We start from the raw sequence: 24,029 nt of genomic DNA on the forward strand, positions 1-24,029 counted from the left end.
TCTTGTTCTTGTGATGGTAGGTTATGGTTCGTTGACTAGCATATGTTCCCAAACAAGGTTACTTTCTCTTCTGATGACCCAATATCTAGCTAATTTTTATTTGTGACTATTCTTTATGCACAGAGAAAGTATGTCTCCCTATGGCTACAAAGGATAAAAAACTTTAAAAAAAATATTTGAAGGTAGAGTTACAGAGAGGCAAAGGCAGAAAGAGAGAGAGAGAGAGAGAGAGAGAGAGAGCGCTTCCATCTGCTGGTACACTCCCCAGATGGCTGCATTAGCCAGAGCTGTGCTGATCTGAAGCCAGGAGCCAAGAGCTTCTTCGTGGTCTCTCATGTGGGTGCAGGGCCATCTTCTACTGTTTTCCCAGGCTATAGCAGAGAGCTGGATCAGAAGTGGGGCAGCCAGGACTCGAACTAACACCTATATGGGATGCAGGCACTGCAGGCAGTTGCTTTACCTGTTACACCACAGCACTGGTCCCCAGGATGAAGACTTTACCTGTGGTTAAGCCATTTCTGCCTCAGAAATATCTGAACACATAAAAGGTCTCAAGATGACTTGTGTATATTCTGTTTTCCCTGTGACCTATTTGCTTACATTTCTGAGTTTTTTTTTTTTGATGGCCTCTTTTTGTTTGGCTTCAGCAGTGTATGTACAACACTGACAATGTTTAATTGATTACTTTGATAGATTCAGTCACCTGGGAAAGAAAAGTCACGTAGCATCTGAATGAGGATCATGATTGGTCTAGTTGTTTAAAAATAATCTCTAGGGGGCGCTGTGGTATAGTGGGTAAAGCTGCATTCTGCAGTGTCAGCATCCCATATGGGACTCAGTTTGAGTCCCAGCTGCTCTACTACTGATCCAGCTCCCTGCTAAAGCAGCAGAAGACAGCTCAAGTCCTTGGGCTCCTGCACCCATGTGGGAGACTGAAATAAAGCTCCTGGCTCCTGGTTTCAGTCTGGCCCAGCCCTAGCCATTGTGGCCCTTTGGGGAGTAAACCAATGGATGGACAGCGGATGGAAGACCTCTCTGCCTCGGCCTTTCCCTCTCTAACTTATTAATTAATTAATTAATTAATTGTAGTTCTTTCTTACTACCAAAATGTATTTTGGGTCATATGTATTTAATCCTTCTACTCAAAATAAGGAATTATTTCTCTCTGATTTGCCTCAGGAGCATTGCATGCACTTATTTTAGTAGAAAAGCATATTTTACCTAAAATGATTTATTTATTACAGTTGAGGATTCTTATATTTTGCTTAATTCTTACTCTACAAATTATGACAGTTCCTTTGGATTTTTCATTGAATTTTCAAAGTCACGTTTTATAGAAGGCCAAAGCATGATACATTGAAATGTAAGGTTCTGGTTGGTGCTGCGGCTCACTAGCTAATTCTCCGCCTACGGCGCCGGCACTGGGGGTTCTAGTCCCAGTCGGGGTGCTAGATTCTGTCCCAGTTGCTCCTCTTCCAGTCCAGCTCTCTGCTGTGGCCCTGGAGTGCAGTGGAGGATGGTCCAGGTCCTTGGGCCCTGCACCCGCATGGGAGACCAGGAGGAAGTGCCTGGCTCCTGGCTTTGGATCGGCGCAGTGCGCCTGCCACAATGCGCCGGTCGTAGCAGCCATTTGGTTGAGTGAACCAATGGAAAAAGGAAGACCTTTCTCTCTGTCTCTCCTTCTCTCTCACCCTCTCTCACGGAAGGGTGAACTCGGTCTTTTCCAGCCCTTGGCTGCCGTGGTGGGACAAGGGGGCACCGGACTAATCTATCTAGCGAGAGTTGCTTGCGCTTCTGCGCTGAGCGAAGGAACCCACCCACCCACCGAGCTTCCGCTTTCAAACACAGCCGTACAAAGCAAAGGGACCCACAGGTACCCCAGCCCCAGGAAAGTGATTTCTTCCCTCCCCTCCCCCGGAACTCCGTTTCCCATTGGTACTTGGCATTTTCCACTCATGGCGGCGGCTCTCGCCTCTCTGGTGCGCACCCGCGCGACAGGGCCATGGAGACCCGCGGGATCCCGAGGTGGGAAGGGTCCGGCGCGGGCAGCGGTGCTCGCCCTCAGTGGGGCTGGCTGCCCACGCGCTCCTGCACCAGCCTCTCGCTGAGTGCCCACAGCGCCCGGGCCGTCTCCTCGCGCTGCGCTTCCGGCGAGGGCGTGCAGCGGCAGCAGCTGTTGAAGTACATCCCTCCGAGGCCCTCGAGCTCCGGCGCCGCGGCGCAGTAGACGGTGGTGGCGGCTCCCTGTTGCATAGACTTGGTGAAGGGCCGTGCCAAGGTGAACAGCAGTGTGTACACCCACCAGCCGCGATGGATGGAGGAGTACATCATGTTCCCAGGATGCACCGCATTCGACGTGACACCTCGAGGGGAGAGGCGGCGGTGTAGCTCATTGGAGAACAGAATGTTGCAGAGTTTGGATCTGTTGTACGCCAGCATGGCCCAATAGTCATTTTTTGATGGAGAAAGGCGGCTAAAGTCAAGTTTTCCTGAGGAATCATTAATATCTGTAAACCGATGAGACTCAGAGGACACCACAACAACGCGGGCAGGGGCCGAACGGCACAAAACATCTTGAAGCAGCTGGACAAGGTAGAAGTGCCCCAGGTGATTCACTTGGAAGGTGGTTTCCAGGCCATCCTTTGTGAGGCTCCAGGGCAGAGCAAAAGCTGCTGCGTTGCACACAAGCACATGAAGAGATATATTCTTGGCCTTGAACGCTTCAGCAAAATGCTGCACGCTACGGAGCAGAGCGAGGTCCAGGGTCATTGCTTCTACCTTGGCTTTATGCCATTCTTCTAAAATGCGTGACACCGCCTCGCTGGCTCTTGCCATATTCCTGCAGGCCAGGATCACATGTGCACCATGGAGGGCAAAAGACTTGGCAGTTTCAAACCCTATTCCTGAATTAGCTCCAGTTACCACGACCACCTTGCCAGTGAAGTCCCGGCCCTGGAGGATTTCCATGGCCGTGGTGCTGCCGTCATATCTCTGTCGGGCGGTTGGCTTTTTTGGATTATCATCCACAGTGAATGCCAGTCTTGGGTCCAAGTAGGTGGTTCTTTTATTTATATGATCAACAAAAAACACTTGTCCGTTCTCATCGGTTTCTTGTTCCCATCCATACGGCAAATCTCCTGCTACGCGTTTTCTTTTTCCAGTTTTCGGATGCTCCCATTGAGTCTTCTCCTCAGTGTGGTTGGCATAGTACACCCAGCCGTCCTTGGTGGTTCTCTCCTCCCAGCCCGGGGAGAAGACTCTGCCTATTTAAAAAAAAAAAGAAATGTAAGGTTCTTAAATGTGCACTTGAGGAGTTTGGTAAATATATACATTTATATGTCACCCTAAAGAGATTATAGAATATTTCTATACCCACAGATTAATTACATATGCCCCTTTCTAATTATTCACCATGGTCCATAGGCTAACAGCATTTTGACTTATTAGAATAAATTCACATTTGCCTATATTATATAAGTGAAAGTTTATACTAATAAGTTTTTATTACTTCCTCTCTAGATGTTTTGGAGATTACTCTGTGTTGTTGTGTATATGAGTATTATACTTTCTTTTATTATTGAATAAATTTTATTTAATGACCATTTTGTGATATTTTATCCATTTTTCTGTTGATGGAAATATTGGTTCTTCCAAACTGACTTTTTTTTAACTTTCCAATTATTGGTCATTGGTTGATAGATAATTCATGCTTTTTATATTGAATTTATCTCTCTGTTCACCTATTTGTTCTTTTTTGCAAATTCCATAGGATTTTCTAAGTGAAAATTCATGTGTCCTGAAAGTAAGGAAAATGCATTTCTCTTTTTCCTATATTTTGTAGTTTCATTTCCCTTAATAGCCTCATTGCATTGGTTAGAACTTCAGTTATACAATTCAGTATAAGTGATATGAACATGTTTGGTTCATTTTTTTCCTAAAGAGAAATTCACTTATGATATTAGTGGTACGTTTGTTCTTCTGCCCTTTTTTCAGGATCAAAGTGTGAACTCACATTCCTAGTCTACTCAGAGTATTTGTGAGATGTCTAAGCATTAATTTTTTTTCACATGCTCTTTCTGCATCCATTGAGAAGATTGCAAGCATATCTCTCTGCATACTATCAATACTACTGGGCAAACTGACTGATTTTCCAATGTGAATCCAGACTTGTATTTCTGCAATAACTTCCACATGGTCACAACATGCTTAATAATGGTTGGATTCCATTGGCTGATATTTTGTTAAAAATGCAGGGGCCGGCACCATGGCTCACTTGGTTAATCCTCCACCTGTGGTGCTGTTATCCCATATGGGCACTGGGTTCTAGTCCTGGTTGCTCCTCTTCCAGTCCAGCTCTCTGCTGTGGCCTGGGAGGGCAGAGGAGGATGGCTCAAGTGCTTGGGCCCCTGCACCCTCATGGGAGACCAGGAGGACGCACCTGGCTCCTGGCTTCGGATCGGTGTAGTGCCAGCCGTGACAGCCATTTGGGGAGTGAACCAATGGAAAGAAGACCTTCTTCTCTGTCTCTCTCTCTCACTGTCTAACTCTATCTGTGAAATAAATTTTAAAAAAATGCATCTTATATTCATATTAATGAAGGATATCATTTTGTGAGTTATTTCCTATGTTTATAAGTTTTGTTTTGCAATAAGGATTTTGCTGCCTTTATAAAATTATCTGTTGCTCTACTAATACTGAGATTAAGGCACTGCTTAAAATTTTAGCCAGTTATTGATATATACATTTGTTTTTTTCAGTGTTGCCAGAATAATTGAAGAATTGGTCTACACATTGTCTACCACCATTCACTAGCCTCTCATTCACTACAGTGTCCTTTGCTATCGACCTACTTTCAATATCAGTCTACTGAAAGCTCCTGTGAATATGATGACTTTATTATCAGCAAACATTTTTTCTCTGTAAACTGCATGTTGTTGATCTTTCTCATTAGATCATCCTAATTCTCTAGCTATGTCACTGATTTTTCTGTCTCTTTACTTTTTGAGCCTTAGTGAGCTCCTCTCTAATCTTCTTATATTATATTCCCTCTTCATATTATATGATTGTTTAATAGACAAATTACTATCAATAATAGTTTTTCATGCTTGAGTTCCAAGCCCTTATTTCTATTTTCTCAGAGCTTGTGCTCTCAGTATCTTCCAATGACAACATCTTGCACATTACTACCTTAGACTAAAAATCATAGAATTAATTATTACTCTGATTTCTTGTACTCTCTATATGCAGATTATTGACTATGCTTTCTAATTCTACCTGTGAGTTTTGTTAAGTTCAGACCCCCAAGTCTCGCTGTCCGAGTTCTTGTCACCTACCCAGACTACTACACTGCTTTGATTTTGTCTCACTTCCGGATCCACTACTCCCCTAAACTATCCTAAACATTTCCATGAACTTTATCTTCTGGACACTTGTGTCAAAGCTCATCATTTTGTTTTTGCCTCTATACAGTATCAAAGCTGATAAACTTTTTTTCATTTTTATCTGAGTACATATTACTTAGTTAATTTCTTGTTTTGATTTTAGTTCCTTAATTTGGATTTTTTCCTTGGCTTATATACATTGTGAAGTAGTCATTCATAGTAAAAATTCTGAAGCAAATTCGTGTTGGTTCAACTTCTGCTATAAAATTCACTAATCTGTGAACTTGGAAATGTTTTAAACTTTAGTATGCTCGTGTAAAGTGAAAATTATGATAGTACTTACCTAATTTAGTTTTATTAAAGTTCATTCATAAATGTGAAAAAATATAAAAGAGTACCTTGCACACAGTAAACAATGATATTTTGTCATTATTCCTTTTATATATTTATGGGTCCAGTTTAAAGGCTTTCTCTTTCAAGATCTTACAATATTTTGTTCTTTATTATAATTATACAATTATACAAGTGGATTCAATGTCTCATTCTTTGTTCTTACTTCAAAATATAAAGCAGATTACCTTGCTCATGTGAAATTATAGTAAATATTTTATGAATGAAATGACTAAGTCCTTACTGATTTGCATTCTTTTAATAGAAGCAGTCATTTGTAGCTATTTTAAAATAGCAAATTGTTTTAGCTATCTGACTTGATTTAGTCACTGAACTATGTCCTTGAGTAGGAAATAAAGAAGACTATTCTATGGACATCAATGTATTTGCATCTGGGAAATAATGTAACTCTAAATTATTTATTAACAAGGCCACATCATATCTTTCTCTGTCTTGAGCCTAATGAAGAGTTGTAAGTTAATGGCTTCATCTCCATTACCTATTCACTTTTGTGACTTTATCAAAGTTAATGCAAAGGTGTTTTTTTTTTTTTTCTATCTCATGAGATACTCAGTTAAAAGTAAGACCTCTAGAGACAGTTGTTTAGCTTAGTGGAAAGATACCCCATATCAGTGTACCTGGATTCAATACCTGGCTCTGACTCCAGCTTCTTGCTGATGTAAACCCATGGGATAGCAGGTGATGGCTCAAGTGGTCGGGTTCCTGTAACACATGTGGGAAAACTGGATAGAGTTCCCAACTCCCAAATTCAACCTACTTCGAGGGCCACTGCAGGCATTTCGGAAGTGAACCAGTGCATGAGAGTTCTTTCATTGTCTCTTTGCCTCTCAAATAAACAATGCATTTTTTCTAAAAGTAAAGACCTTCAAAATTCTTACATTTTTTATTTTAGTTAAAAGGATAAACAGATTAATTAACTTTTTTTTTTTTTTTTTAGCACTAAGTTTAATGAAGCCAATAAACCTGGCCAAATTTAACAAAGACAGTAAATCTGATAGGTTTACTGAGAGGACTGAGAGCCCTCTCTTAATTAAGACTGGAGCTTTTATGGGTGTAGGTATGGGCCCTCTGTTTCTCCTCCCCATTCTCTGTCTGTGATATTGCTAAAAAGATTTGGGGGTTTGTGGAGTTCCTGAAATTCCTCACAGAAGTTCAAAGTATATATGTAAAGAGCATCCTTATCGTAGAATGTGGAAGATTCCCTTAAGCTGCTCCTGGGAGAGAGCCGGGACCATCTAACAAGGTAATCAAACAAAAGCAATACTTAGATATGTAATTATTGGTCAGGCTTGCTTCTGCATTCTTCCCTCATTCAACCACAGAAAAAACCCACCCAAAAAGGTTTTCAGACAAGGACTAGGTTTTTGAATGTATAAATGCTGGTCTGTTTCCAAAAGTTGCTTCTACATTTCTTCTCTAATTTAACCACATGAAAATTCCCATTTTCTTAAAAAAAAATCCCGTTTTCTTTGGCTCCTCATACACACATAGCTGATATGGAACTGGCAATCTTAGCCATCCCCTCTCAGGAGGGGCATGTCATCAAACTCTTTTTCTATACATTCTAGTATTGAAATGTTGTGTTCCTTTGGGGGTGTCATGTTGTCTTCCTTAATTTTGTCTCTTTGATTTCTCCAATTATTTTCAGGCATTTTTGGAAACATTTGCTGGTTTTCTCCTCTGATGGATTATATCTTTGAACCTTGTCTCTGTGGCTCAGGGGAGTGTCTTCTCATTCAGTGAATATCTAGAGTGCGTGCTGAGTGCAACTAGGGAACTCTGGTCAGTGCTCCAGGGTGAGATGATTACCCAGAGTGACACCCAAATTGGGTGTGGTAGATCTCTGTTGTCAGCAGGGGAGAGTATATCATCTCTGTTGGGGTAGTCACACCCTTACCTCCTCTCTCTCTCTCTCTCTCTCTTTTTTTTTTTTTTTTTTTTTTTTTTTTTTTTTTTTAACCAGGCAGAGTGGACAGTGAGAGAGAGAGAGAAAGGTCTTCCTTTGCCGTTGGTTCACCCTCCAATGGCCGCCACGGCCAGTGCTGTGGCCGGCGCACTGCGCTGATCCGAAGGCAGGAGCCAGGTGCTATCCTGGTCTCCCATGGGGTGCAGGGCCCAACACTTGGGCCATCCTCCACTGCACTCCCAGGCCACAGCAGAGAGCTGGCCTGGAAGAGGGGCAACCCGGACAGAATCCAGCACCCCGACTGGGACTAGAACCCAGTGTGCCAGCGCCGCTAGATGGAGAATTAGCCTGTTGAGATGCGGTGCCTGCCACCTCCTCTCTTTTGAAGTGATCAGTGTCTGGGGCTAGTCCACAGTAAGTACAACATTTACCTTCACTGCCGCACGTACCACACAAAGGATCTGTGCAGTCTTCAGTGTTAGCAAGGAACCCTCACCAATGGCTCACTCCAAGCCAGCAGGGAGTTCTGAGCCTCTGATTCATTGATTGCCAGAGACCTAGCTACACCCCATGTGCTATTGTACAGTCAGTCACAGGATTCCCACAGTCTTAGTGTACAAGGTTCCCACAGTCACAGGATGCAGAGGATCCACTTCACCCTGCTAGCCTAACCCATCCATGGACATTCCCAGACCCAGCTGCCGTGGATGCTCCACCTTGGCAGTTTGAGCCCTGGAGTCTGTGATATGTTAAGAGGCAGGGGGCTCCTCACAGTCCTACACGGATGCCAGCCCCCTGTCAACTCTCCCAGCCACACTCAAAGTCAGTGGGGAACAAAATGTTTCCCTCTGGTAAAATTTCCTGATCACACACACTCACGAGAGCTGAAATAGCCTCTGCTTGTGTCAGATTGAGGCCTTCTCCCCGCCAGTTGCCAGCGACCCTTTCTGGGGCATGGTGAGAAAGAAATGTGCTTTTCTGTTGTTGGGTTAGGTGTGTACCATGTCCCCAGGTAGGGCTCCAGTTCAGATTCAAAGACAGTGTGCTCTACAAGGTTCTCCAGCAATATCACCAGTGTGACAGGCTGCTATGGGCTGTTCTCACCTTGCTGTCCAGAGCTGGTGTGGCCTACAGTTCCCAGCTGCAAGGATCATGTTGGTGTTGGCACTCATTTCTGCACATTGGCATCTTCCATGCTACTCAAGGGCATCGCTCTTCCTTCTGCAGAATTTCAACTGCAAACTCTCTCCAGCTCTCTCCTGGGAATGCACTTCCTCTGCTTTTCTTCTTTGATTTTCCTGTGATCTAAACCAGTCATCTTTTACCTATTCAGCCATCTTTGAATCTCAAACTTAACTGTTATGACTTTAAATTTCCGGTAACTTTCTACAAGTCTTCACCTAAAGAAGTTATTTTAGATATGGGTGATCAGTTCATAACTATTTTAATTATTCAAGATTAAGTTTTCAGTATTGAGAATCAGGGTAGAACTGTTTTAGAAAGATCTGACTATATATATATATATATATGAACTTCAAGGTGGAAGGGACTTATAAATCTCTTTTAATTTGTTTATAATTATGACTGTGAATAGTTTGATCTGTATATTGTGTCTCTCTATTCACTTTGCTCCAAGACTTGTTTGTCATTCCATTGAGAGGATTATTTTCTAGAACCAGGTAAATCTATGCTGCAAAAGTGAAAAGATGTCTTATATTAGCAACATTTCTCAACTATTACTTTAGCCTCAAAAAACAAAATTGATTTGACAATATACATAAAAGTGTTATTATGGATTTATGATTTTTGTTTTCACACATTTTTCCTTAGGCTTTCAGATTCAGATTTTAGGTGAATCATTCTATATTTGTAAATCACACATTTTTTGGTTTCAGTTGCTTTATCAAATAGTTGCAGGTCTTTGCTGAAGTCATCCGTGAATATAGGGAGTGACATTTTGCTAGCAATGCACTTTACATCACAGTAACAAGCTTGAGCTTCACTTTTTGTGGAATGACCCTGAAATGGGTACAACCGGGAGTGATGAGGATCTATCAAGGTGAGTGAATACTACTTTATTAGGTGAAGAAAACCATTTGTTTTGTCAACCTACTTTTTTGCTTCAGTGAAAACACAGCCTTTTAGAAACTTAAATGGTCTCACATTCCATATCTGATAAATTTCCATTTGTCACATCTACACACAGTGGATTTTTTCCAGCTGAATTTTTTTCCCCTGTGGAAGTTTCTGAAATTCAAATTCGTCACATTTACCTAGACTGTCTCCCTTGTGGTTGCTGCAGATGCATTTCTGGATTTTAGTTCAACATAAAAAGAGTTGGCATTTACAAATGCAGATGAAGCAGTATAATGGACTATTCTATGTTCTTTTGAAATTGTCTTGGGCTTACTTGTAGTCACTATTTCTTGAATTTATTCTGTTTTAATTCTGAATATAGCTATCAATTCCTGGCCACTCACCACCCTCCCTTCTTTCCAGTGCTATTATTTTTATATGCTGTATATCCATTTGTTGGCTTGGTCTTGGTAGTGCTTATCTTACAAAGTATGTGTGTTGACTTTTGTCAAAAAACAAAAATATCTCATCTTTTATAGAACACCATTCTATCTGAAAGGAGGCTAAGTAAACCACATGCCACTGTAGTCTTAAAAATGTTCATTTCTACCAGCCCCAAAGAGTTAGTGATCCTACCTTGCCAAGAAAAGCCAGTACCAAAGCTAGTTGGGAAACTGTATATGCAGCTTATAATAGTGTTGAAGTACAAGTGAATTTAAACGAAAATGCTAAATTTTAATAATTATCTTTACTCTCAGTCTGCAATACTATATATATACCAATCCTAGGTAGTTTCAAGAGCCAAACATTTACAATTGATCATCTTCATTTAGAATCTTTTCTCTATCACTAGTTCAAACATTATTACTAAGAATTATATAGGTGACATAATTATTACATATAATTAATTTATAACAATTGTTAAGTGTTTACATAATTATTTAAAAATTATATATAAATATCAGAATTATTATGGAAGTTTGCTTGAAAAAAGTAGCTTGTGCAATATTCAGTGGATAGTGACCAGTGCAATATTCATCAGGAAATATAAGCTCAGTAATAGGAAAAGGCGTGGTATAAAGTGCTGCTGTCCACTATGGTAGCCACAAACCATATTTGGCTATTTGATTTTAAATGCAAATGTAACAAATGACAATTGGACAAAGTTAAAAATTATTTTCCTGAGTACATTCCCATGTCTTGTATGAATAGTTACATACTGCTCATGGCTATCAGACTGGATAGTGCAGAAAGTTATATAGGGGTAGTCTTTGTACATTCTTGTTGGTATCAAACAGTCCTTATTTGAAATGTTGGCTCCACTGCCCCCCGTTGGATGATATTAACAAGGTCATTTTATTTCATTTTTTTAAGAGTCATATTGACCTAGAATTTTGAGAATGAATTCATAAGATCTTCAAGCTTTGAGTGACCTTGTGGTAGTCACATAATCAGGATTATGAAACAGTTATGCTGTTTGAAGACAAAAAAAACAGGAAAGATCCAAAGGTATAGCACCAGAGAGTCAAGTGATTTTCATTTTCTCCCATGACAAACCTCATCTGTCTCTATGTTATCTTTATGATCATCTGTTTCCAACAGGTTTCTTTGCTTCTTGCAGAGGAAAAGCTATGATCACCCTGCTTCACTTAGAAATCATAAAAGAAGCTCATTGTCTTTGCTTCTATCCCTTGATGTTGTTTAGAGGGCAAAGTACAATGAATATTCAAAAACCCTATTGAAGTTAATTTTAGGAACCAGAGATACTTCATCATATAATAAATTCAACCAACATTGATAAAGCAGTTTTCTAAAACATATTTGAGAAAGAAGCCACACAGATAATCTGGATGACTCAAGAGCCAGGTATAAACATGATAGCGTCTATTAATGTGTGCTTTGAAGGATGTTTCTTGGAGTAGTTGAAAAGACATCAGTTAAGCACCATTTAAAATGCATGTAATACCGGGCAGACGTTTATCCTAACAGTTCAGACACTATTTAGGATGCCTACATTCTTTATTAAAGTTCCTTGGTTAGAAATATGGTTTCAGCTGCTGACTACAGTTCTCTGCTAATTGGCACCATGGAAAGTAACAGTTGATTGCTAAGGTAGTTGGTTCCCTGCCACCCACAGGGGAGGCCTGGATTGTGTTTAATGCTCCAAGCTCTGGCCTAACCCAACCCTGGCTATTGCAGGCATGAAGAGAGTGAAAGAGTGGCTAAGAGCTCTCTCTCTCTCTCTCTTTCCCCCTCTCTCTAGGTATCTGCCCCTCAAATAAATAAAAATTAATTAAAAATAAATTCATATCTCATTGTAGAATATAAATGGTAATTTTGTTGTCTCATCTTTCAGTTATTTATTAATTAGTAAGATACACAGAGAAATATGAATCCCTTACCTCTTTTTTTCCTAGAAGGGTCTTGCAAAGGGTTTACATGCTAAATGATCTTTGTGACCAAATTCTTACTGGAGGTTTTTCTTCCAGCTCCAACTTTGCTTGAAAACATTTTCATCAATCCTCTTTACCATTCAGAACATAGCGTACTCCACTGCCCTTCTTCACTAATTCTCTATGTTTTATCTGCTTCAGATGCCCTCAAAGTTCCTTCCTATTCCTTTCCTTGTAGACCCTCACCTGCACGTAACAGTTCACTTTGCTTGCATACTTTGGATCCTTATAGTAAAAATTTCCTATACTTTCTTATTATACACTTCATTAATTTTAAAATACCTGTATATTTTAAGTAGTTCCACTAGCCATTCCACAATGCATACATATTTCAAATACATATCATGCATTACATGATAAATATATACAATTATGTTTGCCAATCAAAAATAAATTAAAATTTTGGCTAAGGCATACCCAAACTCAGCTTTATTATTTTCACATTCTATTAAACTTCTGGATCAATCAGAACTCACAGTGTTGAGGCCAAGCATTTGTCACAGCAAGTTAAGACATTGATTGGGACACTTGCAACTCATACTGAAGTGCCTGGGTTCGAGTATTGGCTCCAATTCCCATTCCAGCTTCCTGCTCATGTGTACCCTGGGAGGCAGTGGTGATGGCTCAAGTATTTATGCCCCTGCCACCTCTGTGGGAGAGCTGAGTTGAGTGTTAGCTCCTAACTTTGACTCTCCACTTTCAAATAAAATAAATTTTTACCACAAAAAATTTTAACATTGAATGACTCTGAATTTTGTGTGTTTTAAAATGATATCTAACAATCTCTGTTGGTTTAGATGAACCTTTTGTGTACAATAATGAAAAACTTTAGTTACCAGAAATCATATGCATCAAAGGATGAGTCAGATATTTTTCTTACAGGATAAATAATAATTAATAGGAATGCTAACATAAAAAATAGAAATTAAAATCCATAATTAATTAAAAAATTTAATTATGCTCCATCCATGAATTTTCATATTTCCAAATTACAATCAACCTTTCGTTGAATGTTTATATATTTAGATCTTTAAAATATGTGAAAAGATTATTTCATAAAGGCAAAACTCCCAGATAAGCTTATAAATCTATTTTGTGGCTCTAAATAAGTATTGCTAAATTGTTTCACAAAGTGTTTTTACCACCACAAATGTATTTACTTTTCCCAGATAGTTGTTTTGAAATGACTTTAATCATTCCACAATCAGAGAATGTTCATCAGTGTGTAAAGTCTTTGATATTCAAAGTCCCATGATAGTTCGATTTTGCATTGTTAGTTGCAGGCAATAAACCGAACTTGAGTGCATCCCTAGGTTACCCATTTTCATTCATTAGTTACTGAATTTCTGGTTAGAGATCTAGGCCCATTTAAAATCCTTGGGAGAAGTGTTTGTTCTGTGACTGTTTTCTTTTCCTCATCTAATGTTAACATTTTAGTTAATATATACAGATATAGATGTCTGTGGCCAGAACTATTGGAACAAATGCTCTTTTAATGGCACTATTATTTTCTGTAGGCTGGTTCCAAGTTAGATAAAGTATATCTCAAGGACATCACCTGGGAACTTGTTAAAAATGTATACTTTCAGGTCTTATGACTTTAAGAAGACCTGCTGGATTAGAAACTGCATTTCAATATTACCCTTTGATTCAGATATACATTAACATTTGAGAATCGCTGATATAGGTGATTTTGAAGTCAAATTGAGAAATACAGTTATTTGCCATTCATTTTTTAAGAATTGCTATGATTTTTACCTGATTATCATAACCAAGTACAGAAAGAGGAATTTCTTTTTTCCTGTATGGATCTGTTTTTTCATTATGCAAATTTTAAAGAACCTATTGTCTTATGTATCATTGTTAGAATTTGTTATTGTCAAAATTCCTGCCTCAACTTCTAAAAGTTGTTTGAATTTGCTAGTATTCCAAACAGATTACTTTGCTTATGTTAATGACATCACAAAATTTAACAGTCATTCTCCATACAGACTGCTTAGACATTTACAGTGATTTATAAAGGTTTTTTTATTTTTATGGAGACTTAACAGCAAAGTACATGAAACAAATCTTTTTTCTGCTTTAAGATGTCTATGTACTATAAAGATAATACAAAAAATCATTCAAGTACAGTCTCTGAGGAATAATGTGCTAAAATGTGTCCATGCATTCAACAAATATTTAATGGACATCTACCATTTGCCAGACCATAGTGCTAGGGATTTCAAAATGAACAAAAAGGATAAAAAATCCTTCTTCTCAAAAGGCCTACAGTGCATGAACAGAGTACATGATGGGGAAGAAATGAAAAAAAAAACCCACAACTATGTCACATATTAAGTATTACTGTGAAGAGTACCTTTGAGCCAGAATAGCAAGGGGGGATAGAAAGAGAGACTTGGGCTTCTGTTTCCTTCTGGAACAATGTTGTCTTACATGAACCAAATCTTAACTCTTTGGTTAGTGCTATGCTGTCACTTTGGAATTTTTTGTGTTGCTATTTTATGCTACTGTTTCCACCAAAGTCAGTTTCATTGCTCTTGGTTCAAAGCCCAGGAATACAATAATAGAATTTTTATAGAGAAATCCATGTAGCATCCAGGCTCTAATACTCAATATTAGTAAGATAAAAAGAAAGGATACACTGGTTGCTGTGTGAAATATGAATAAGCTTATATGCTCAAGCTTAGTTTTTACATGATTTTAGGATGAATTGTTTCTTTATGTTGCTGTTTAGGGTAAAACTGATCATGTTAACTAGGAGCTGAAAGCAGTTAAGAAGCTTACTATGCTCACACATTTTGTAAATAAACAAATAAAAAAGGAATGGATTATCATTTAGGAATTTTTTTTTACTCTAGAGTGCAAAATTTCTTCTATGTCTTTTAGTTTTCTAACTACAAATAAAATAAGTAGAGGAAAGATGGACTTGGACCTCTAAATAAAGTTACTTAAGAGAAGCAGTAGTTGCAGCAAGAAAGAAAATGGGACTAATACTACAAATCCAGTGGAAACTTAAGAACTGGAGATGCAAGACTATCCAAAATACCTGAAATGGAGTGGGGGCAAAAATGCAAGATAATATTCATGGGACTTCTTTGTGACTTGCCATATTTTTACCCTGATGAGATAGGAACAAATTCAGAATGTTGAGTAGATATAGCTATACCATATATTATATAGCACATACTATATAATTATATAGCTATACAAAATCTGTGACTATAAAGATAAAATAGAGAGTTTATGTTGGGATGATAATCTTGACTCTGTGTATACAACCAGCTATTTATGGACATCAGAGAAAAATCTAAAAATATTCAATGTAGATGGTGAATATTTCAACATAATCTCCAACTATTGCTCTGTATAATATTAATAGTTCTTGTTTTTCTTTTTTTTCTTTTTTGCAAGGCAGAGTTAGACAGTGAGAGAGAGAGAAAGAGAGAGAGTTATAGGCCGTGAGAGAGAGACAGAGAGAAAGGTCTTCCTTCTGTTGGTTCACTCCCCTAATGGCTGCCATGGCCAGCTCTGCACCAATCTGAAGCCAGGAGCCAGGTGCTTCCTCCCAGTCTCCCGTGCGGGTGCAGAGACCCAAGCACTTGGGCCATCATCCACTGCCTTCCTGGGCCACAGCAGAGAGCTGGACTGGAAGAGGAGCAACCACAACTAGTACCTGGCACCCCAACTGGGACTAGAACCTGGGGTGCCTGCGCCATAGCAGGTGGATTAGCCAAGTGAGCCATGGTGCCAGCCTTAGCTCTTGTTTTTCTTGATTTTACACTTTTCCCTTGTTTGTTGATAATGATGAAGAAGATGATGATGGTGGTGGTAGCAATAATAAGAAAATGCAGACAAAATACGTGTAAAAATAAGAATAAGCTGACTTGCCCCAAATGGTGGAGTTAGAAATGTGCCAGGGGATTCCAATCAATCCCATCAAGGTGGCATGTACCAATGCTATCTCACTAGTCCAAGTGATCAATTTCAGTTCACAATTGATCACACTGATAGGTTTAAGAGTCAAAGGGATCACACAAACAAGACTAATGTCTGCTAATACTAACTGATAGAATCAAAAAGGGAGAGAACGATCCAACATGGGAAGCGGGATACACAGCAGACTCATAGAATGACAGATGTCCTAAATAGCACTCTGGCCTCAGAATCAGCCCTTAAGGCATTCGGATCTGGCTAAAAAGCCCATGAGAGTATTTAAGGCATGGAAAGCCAAGACACTCTGGAAAAAAAAAAAAAAAAAAAAAAAAAAAAACTAAATGAAAGATCTCTGTAAGTGAGATCCCAGTAGAAAGAACAGGCCATCAAAGAAGGAGGTACCTTTCTCTGAAGGGAGGGCAGAACTTCCACTTTGACTATGACTTTGTTTAAATAAGATAGAAATAAGATAGAAGTCGGCGAACTCAAAAGGCTTCCATAGCCTTGGCAACCCATGACTAGAGCCTAGGGAGATTACTGACGCCATAAATAAGAGTGTCAAATTGTTAAGTCAACAACAGGAGTCACTGTGTACTTACTTCCCATGTAGGATCTCTATCCTTAATGTGTTGTTCAATGTGAATTAATGCTATAACTAGTACTGAAACAGTATTTTACACTTTCTGTTTCTGTGTGGGTGCAAACTGTTGAAGTCCTTACTTAATATATACTAAATTGATCTTCTGTATATAAAGTTAATTGAAAATGAATCTTGATGTGAATGGAATGGGAGAGGGAGCGGGAGATGGGAGGGTTGCAGGCAGGAGGGAAGTTATGGGGGAGAAAAAGCCATTGTAATCCAAAAGCTGTACTTTGGAAATTTATATTTACTAAATGAAAGTTAAAATTATTAGAATAATGAATAGAAAATCTATCATCTGAAATAAGATATTATAAAAATATAAAGTGGAAATACTATTTGGATATAACAACGTGAAAGCATTAAAAAAGAATAGAAAATCATAAATCAAGATATAAATAACTCATCTCTGATAACAAACCATGGGGTAACAGGCAGGAATAAGTGTAAAAATCTATAAATTAAAAATTTAAACTGTAATATAATCAGTAACAAATGAAATAGTAAGTGGATAATCAAGATAAAGACCAAAAAGTGTTCTACGAAAGTGCAGAATTTAACTACAAAAAAACACATGGAATTATGTAAATGAATAAATACAAGGACAGAAAGTACATATGTAGCACTTCGAAGTCTGATGATTGACAGTTTATGAAGAAATAACATGTTATCTTCCCATGTTTGAAGAAAAATTTGATTTGTAGGTCAAAAGGTTCTCAAAATAAAATATTGTAATGATAAAAAAAGCTCTGATTTATCACCTGATACAATTTTAAATTTAGGAACAAAGAAAAAATACCTAAACATATAAAGACAAATGAATACGAAATAAAAAAGAACAAAAACATAAAGCATTTCAAACACAGAAAGAGAAAAGACTGATCTAGTTTCTGTACTGAAATTCCAAACTCTTGAAAACATCAGCACAAAGTAAACAGGATTTTATGACAGGGATAGTCAAAGATTATGAAATAATAATTCTTTGCTTAATCAAGAAATAGCTAATGCGGGTATAAATGGGGAAGGAATCAGACTTATAAGACCACATGAAGTAAACTTTAACATCTTTTCATGGAAGAGAAAAATGAAACATAATCAAATGATAAAAAGTCAAAATGAAAAAGTATAGGCCTTTATAAAAATATTATGGATGGGCCAGTGCCGTGGCTCACTTGGCTAATCCTCCGCCTGCGGCGCCAGCACCCTTGGGTTCTAATCACGGTTGCTCCCCTTCCAGTCCAATTCTCTGCCGTGGCCCGGGAGTGCAGTGGAGGATGGCGCAAGTGCTTGGGCCCTGCACCCGCATGGGTGACCAGGAGGAAGTACCTGGCTTCTGGCTTCGGATCAGAGCAGCACTGGCCATAGCACCCATTTGGGGAGTAAACCAACAGAAGGAATACCGTTCTCTCTCTCTCTCTCACTGTCTATAACTCTCTCTCTTTCTCTCTCTCTCACTGTCTAATCTGCCTGTCAGAAAAAATAAAAAAATTAAGAAAAATAGAAAAATGGATGGACAGCATTCACCACTGAAACCCATAAATGAAATAATTTTAAGTGTAAGAAAATATGTTAAAAAACAGAATGTAAAATTCATTAATAATTTTTGAAATAGAGCTTGCAAATTGTCAAATAATTTATTCATGAACCTGGGGTCTTAATAACATAAATTTTAAAAAAAGATGTATTTATTTATTTGAAAGACAACTTTACAGAATGACAGACACAGAGAGAGAGATAGAGATCTTTGATCTGCTGGTTCACTCCCAAAATGGCAGAAACAACTGGGGCTGGGACAGGACAAAGCCAGAAGGCTGGGAGCTTCTGTGTCTCACACATGGGAGCAGGGGCCCAAGGACTTGGGCCATCCTCTGCTACTTTTCCAAGTGCATTAACAGAGTTGGATCAGAAGTGGAACAGTCGGAAATCTAACCAGTTCTCATAGAGGATGCTGGTGCTGCAGGCCCTGGCTTTAACCTGGTGTGCCACAGCACTGGCCCCAGTAACTTATAATTTTAAATTGCAAGAGAAAAAATAAACACCATCAACCAAAATTCCATCAACTCTAATCAGTTATGCATTTTCATATGAATTTTTGCTGTCCAAATCTCTGTCCTTCCTCTTCTCTAATAGGCATACATTCAAATAATTACTGATTCATTTCTTTTTTATTGTAGTAAACTTACATAAGTAAATTATACTTTCTCTTTCTTTTTATTTAATCTCATCCTTTCCTATATTGTTTCTCTTTTTTTTAATAACAAGCAAAACCTAACCAAAATTATTTTAGGCTTTTTGTTTTTATCCCACTGTGGTCTAGGCCTTTTAAACTCTATGACAGTCTTTGTTTCTATGTCATCCTAGATATTTTGTCAATTTTAATGCACAATCATTCTACCAAAATAATTACTACTAAAGTCACCCTTTGAATTTAATGTTGCTAGTATGACAGCTTATTCAGTTCTTGTCTTTAAGTTTATTTCAGCAATTTATCCAGTGCATAGCTGAATTAGCACCTCTTTTGCATTGATGATCTTGGCTAACGGAATGTTCATCCATCTCTTCATCCCGAGCAGAAATATGAGAAAGATCCAGGATCCTTCTCTCCACTTTTCACATCTTGACATTCAGGGAGATCCTACCTGTAAAATCTTTAATCCATACTTCCATATTCTTGTTTTCCTTTCTCCAACATAACTGTCCTTACCTGAGATCTCATCATCACTTTTATAGATTACTGCAATAGCCCTATATATGTTTTAACTGCCTAGAAATCTGCTTCCCCATCCATTCACCGTGGTGTTCCAGTACTCTCTTTTAAAAATAACATTTTAATATTGCTAAGTAATATTTTAATATTACTAAGTAAACTCATTACCTTGTTAGGTGTGGAATGACCCCCACTTTTCTAATGCATTATTATTTCCTGGTGATCCAATGTGAAAGTCACCTTCATGTCCCCAAAAGCTACTATAATAATGTGATGCTGGTTAGTAGAATGATTTAATATGTTATGTGTAAATGAATAAATAAGTATATACTCTTGAGTTTTATTGATTATTCTCAATATTCCCTCTGAAAAAGAGCTTTAAAAGACTCATTTAAGTTTTCACTTTTCTCTTGTTCCTAAACTCAGACATCCATTTCAACCTGTGATCTCTCTGACTTCTCTCTTTTACACATATTTTTTGCTTCAAAGCAATAAGAAAAAAAGTCAGTTAAATTGTTTTGTATTATTAGCTTGCTATTTAGACTGGGTAAATATCAAACTTCTGAACAATTAAGTACAATCTTCTGGGATCCATTGTGATTGTGTATGTTATTCCACACCGTGTACAGTGAAGTGTTCTCTTTGCAACCAGTGAAATGTTTATAATCATTAGTTGCTGCTAAATAGAAACATGATACATATGATAACTTTATCTTTCAATCGCTCCTTAATTAATCCTCATATTTTAGTTTTTCATTAAAATCTATAGAATATTTCTTTCAACTTGTATGTGCTGTATGACTAATATCTAGGCACTTCATATGGTGCTGCATCCAACACCTTGTGGTGCAGAAGGTTATGTTACCCATATGCCATAATGGAGTGCAAGCTTGGGTCCAGCTACCTGGCTTACAATACAGCTTCTTATTTGTGTACCTGGGAAGACAATGGAAAATGGTCCAAGTACTTAGGTCCCTGCCACCCACACAGTAGACCAGAAAGGATTTCAGACTCCTGGCTTTGACTTGGCCTAGCCCCAGCTGTAGTGGGAATTTGAGAAGTAATCTCTCCCTCTAGGGTCTCTCTCCCTCTAGGGTTTCTCTCTCTCTCTCTCTCTCTCTCTCTCTCTCTCTCCCCCTCTCTCCCCCATTCTCTCTCCTTCCCTCCCTACTTCCCCCCTTTCTGTCACTCTGCCTTTCAAATAAATAACGTAAGTCTTTATTTTTAAAAAGATAACTTGTGCTGAGATGGAAAAGGCTGAGACTCAATTCCAAGCCATCTTTGATAACCATATGGAAGAAAATTACCTTAGAAAGTTTCCTCTCTACAATACATTTTATGAGAGAAAAAAGCAACTTTCATATGTGAAACCCTGAGATTTGAGGTTTCTCTTTCTTTTTACTGCAGCACAGCATTTCCTAATCTCATACAAATTTCCCTAAAACTACTTTTTTTATTTTAAAACTATTCTGTCAGTAGAATATGCACCTTTTCTCTGCAAGAAATCTTTTAACCAAAAAAAAAAAAAAAAAAAAGCCTTCTAACATTGTAGAGATAAAGCCATTTGAAATTGAAAAATCTTGTCTAAATTGAGAAAATAGTTTCGCTTTGCTGTTAATCCTCTTGGGTCATTTGTTTTCTGCTCACAACTTGTTCATTCCTTATATGGACAACTTGCCCCACTCCCATTTTAATTTAAATGTGAGAACTCACTGTGTATCTCTCTCTCTTTTTCCAGCTTCTACCTATTCAGCAATGCTGAAAATACAACTACAGGCTTATGTGACAAGTTACTATATGGGGAATTTCAGGAATAAAAAGGCCAACTGATCTTTTCCCCGGTACAGATTTTTAGGCAAAAGTACATAGTTGCTGTACCATTAGATTCATGACCTGCGTTTCTGGTGTTGGATTAAATTACATATAATAATTAATAATGTGTTTTTTGATTTTAGTCCAAGGCTAGTAAGTTCTCAATCAAAAACACAATATTCTCTAAAGGGATATTTAGTTTCCTACACATGGAATATATTATTAGCAAGTTCACAAAATCAACCTTACAATAAAAAATAAGGTGATCCTTCATGTTATTCTATCTTCTTGCATGGCTAATCCATGTTAATATAAAATAATGACCTCATTTCATTTTGCCACTCATCCTCCTCCAATCTTCAGACAAAGCTGTGTTAGAATATTTTTGTTGTAACATCCAAATGCAAAACAAAACAAAAAACAAAGCAAAACAACCAAACAAAAACTGGGAACTTTGAATTAAGACAAGTTGGGATTTGTATCAGGAAGTCTGGAAACACTAATTTTTTCTCAATAGTAGTTATATGGTATGTATTTCATGCCACAGAGGATGTTATAAGTAAGTTCACATGCACCCTTTTTTTTATGCATAGGAAAATTTTACTAAGAAAATATAAGAGCACAAATCTCATATCACAAAGGAGAAAAGACAATTCACATAATTTTAGACCAACCCCCTGCAACCACCTGTAACAAGCCAATCTAGTATAATATGCTCTACACAAGGCTTTCCCTTAACTAGCATTCCCATGAGCAACTACCACAAGACCGTTCATTCCATTATGTTTTCTTAAACACAAAGACGCGAAAGGCTAAACAATGGGGCATGCTGTGTGGCTTCCATGAGTTCGGCTGTTATCAAAGCAAATAATGAAAAATATCAATTGCAAAACTATGGACTTAATTTGAATTAATTTTAAAGGTCTTTAGGCAAAGAGTAACAAAACATTGGGCAGAGCATTTTTTGTTCAATATTTAGCTAAAATAGGTCTCTTCAGAAATTCCTTAGTTCTACACATACATTGTTACTTGTTTACTGTTCTCACCTTTTAATGGAAGGAGTTGTGTAAGCATATAATACAACAGATTTCTAAAATATATCTTACAATACAAATGCACATTGACACAAAATACAATATCTAAGCATAACTGAAACTGATTTGTACAGAAGTGACAGCAGTTGGTGGTTCTGTGATTATTAAATCAAAAGATGTTAGAACTGGCTGATAATCTTTGCCATAATTAATCAAACTCAAAACCAAATTTTATTTTATATATCCAATACTTAAGATGCTGAAGACTAACGAATAAGATTTGTGTTGTGTTTGAATTAAACATGAAAGCAGGGGCTGATACTGTGGTGTAGCATTTGTTAAGCCATCGCCTGCAGTGCTGGCATCCCATATGGGCACCGGTTCAAGACCTGGCTGCTCCACTTCCGATCCAGCTCTCTGCTATGGCTGGGAAAGCAGTGGAAGATGGCCCAAGTCCTTGGGCCCCTGCACCCGTGTAGGAGACCTGGAAGATGCTCCTGGCTCCTGGCTTTGGATTGGCACAGCTCCAGCCATTGCAGCCAATTGGGGAGTGAAACAGAGGAGGGAAGACCTCTCTCTATGCCTCTGCTCCTCTCTCATTGTAACTCTGGCTTTCAAATAAATAAATAAATCTTAAAAAAAATAAAACAAAACAAAACAAAAAAAAAAAACAAATGAACAGGAAAAGCACATTAAAAAAAATTAACACTGATCTTAAAAGAAAGGTGATCAATTTTCTCTTGAAACAACAATTCTTGAAGACATTACTCCCTCAGAGTGGAGTCTAAACTCAGAGCCCAGCTTTGCCAAAGGAGATCCTTTGGCAAGTCACTTACTCTCTCAGTGCCTGTCTTTGTAAAACAGGCAACAAAACTGAGTAACAACAAGGATTAAATACGTAAGGTACCTGGAACACTCAGAACACCTGGCACACAGCAGGGACTGTCCAACACACTTAGCTTGTCATTAGTCACCACCCTACAAGAATACTTCAGAAATTTCATGGAAAAATGGAATTCAAAGATGTTGTAGTGTAAAAATTTTTTTAAATCCATGCATCATTTTTTGTCATAATACATTTTCTACAAGTGTCTTAAAGAATCTTTGTATGCCTGAGTTTTAATTTTTTTGAATCAAAATGTTTGTATTATTCCACTCTCCACAAACTTTTTGAAGTACCTTTGTATATACCAAATCTGTGGGAGACAATTCAATGATGTAAGAATCAATGTTTATTAGAATATACACTTAAACTTAGGAAAGAAGAAATACTTGTTCTAGAACATAAAAGGAAGCCCTGACAACTGAGTTTTTATATATGCATATTTTCACACCTATAAATCTCCCTTAGTCTTAAAATTAGAAAAGCATGATGAATTTAGGAAAACCTTCCAAACAGCAAAGTGGCTGGCAGATAAGGCTTCACTTGGAAAAAACATTAAATATGAAATATTTAATAGCTATATTAAAAACTTCATTTGTATGTAAAATGCTACCTACCAAAAGGTATCATGTATTCAAGTCATTTGATTCCATGGATATATTTCATGCAGCTAAACTATGAACAGCTTTCTCTTTGAGAGGCACAATTTTCCTTATCCAAGAAAGGAAAATAATTGTTTTAAAAATCTAAGCACTACTTTATCTAAGTAACTCTGACAAGCATTAAGGGA

At 37.9% G+C, this 24,029-nt stretch overlaps 1 long non-coding RNA gene and 1 pseudogene across 1 annotated transcript in view; one reads left to right on the top strand and one right to left on the bottom strand.

Moving 5' to 3' along the window:
• LOC138848711 (uncharacterized) overlaps positions 1–24,029 on the top strand; it is a 144,184-nt gene that overhangs the window by 46,589 nt on the left and 73,566 nt on the right. The window lies entirely within an intron of this gene.
• Positions 1,846–3,106, bottom strand: LOC138848816 (WW domain-containing oxidoreductase pseudogene; annotated as a pseudogene).

Source organism: Oryctolagus cuniculus, chromosome 2, assembly GCF_964237555.1.
Source record: "Oryctolagus cuniculus chromosome 2, mOryCun1.1, whole genome shotgun sequence".
NCBI lineage: Eukaryota > Metazoa > Chordata > Mammalia > Lagomorpha > Leporidae > Oryctolagus > Oryctolagus cuniculus.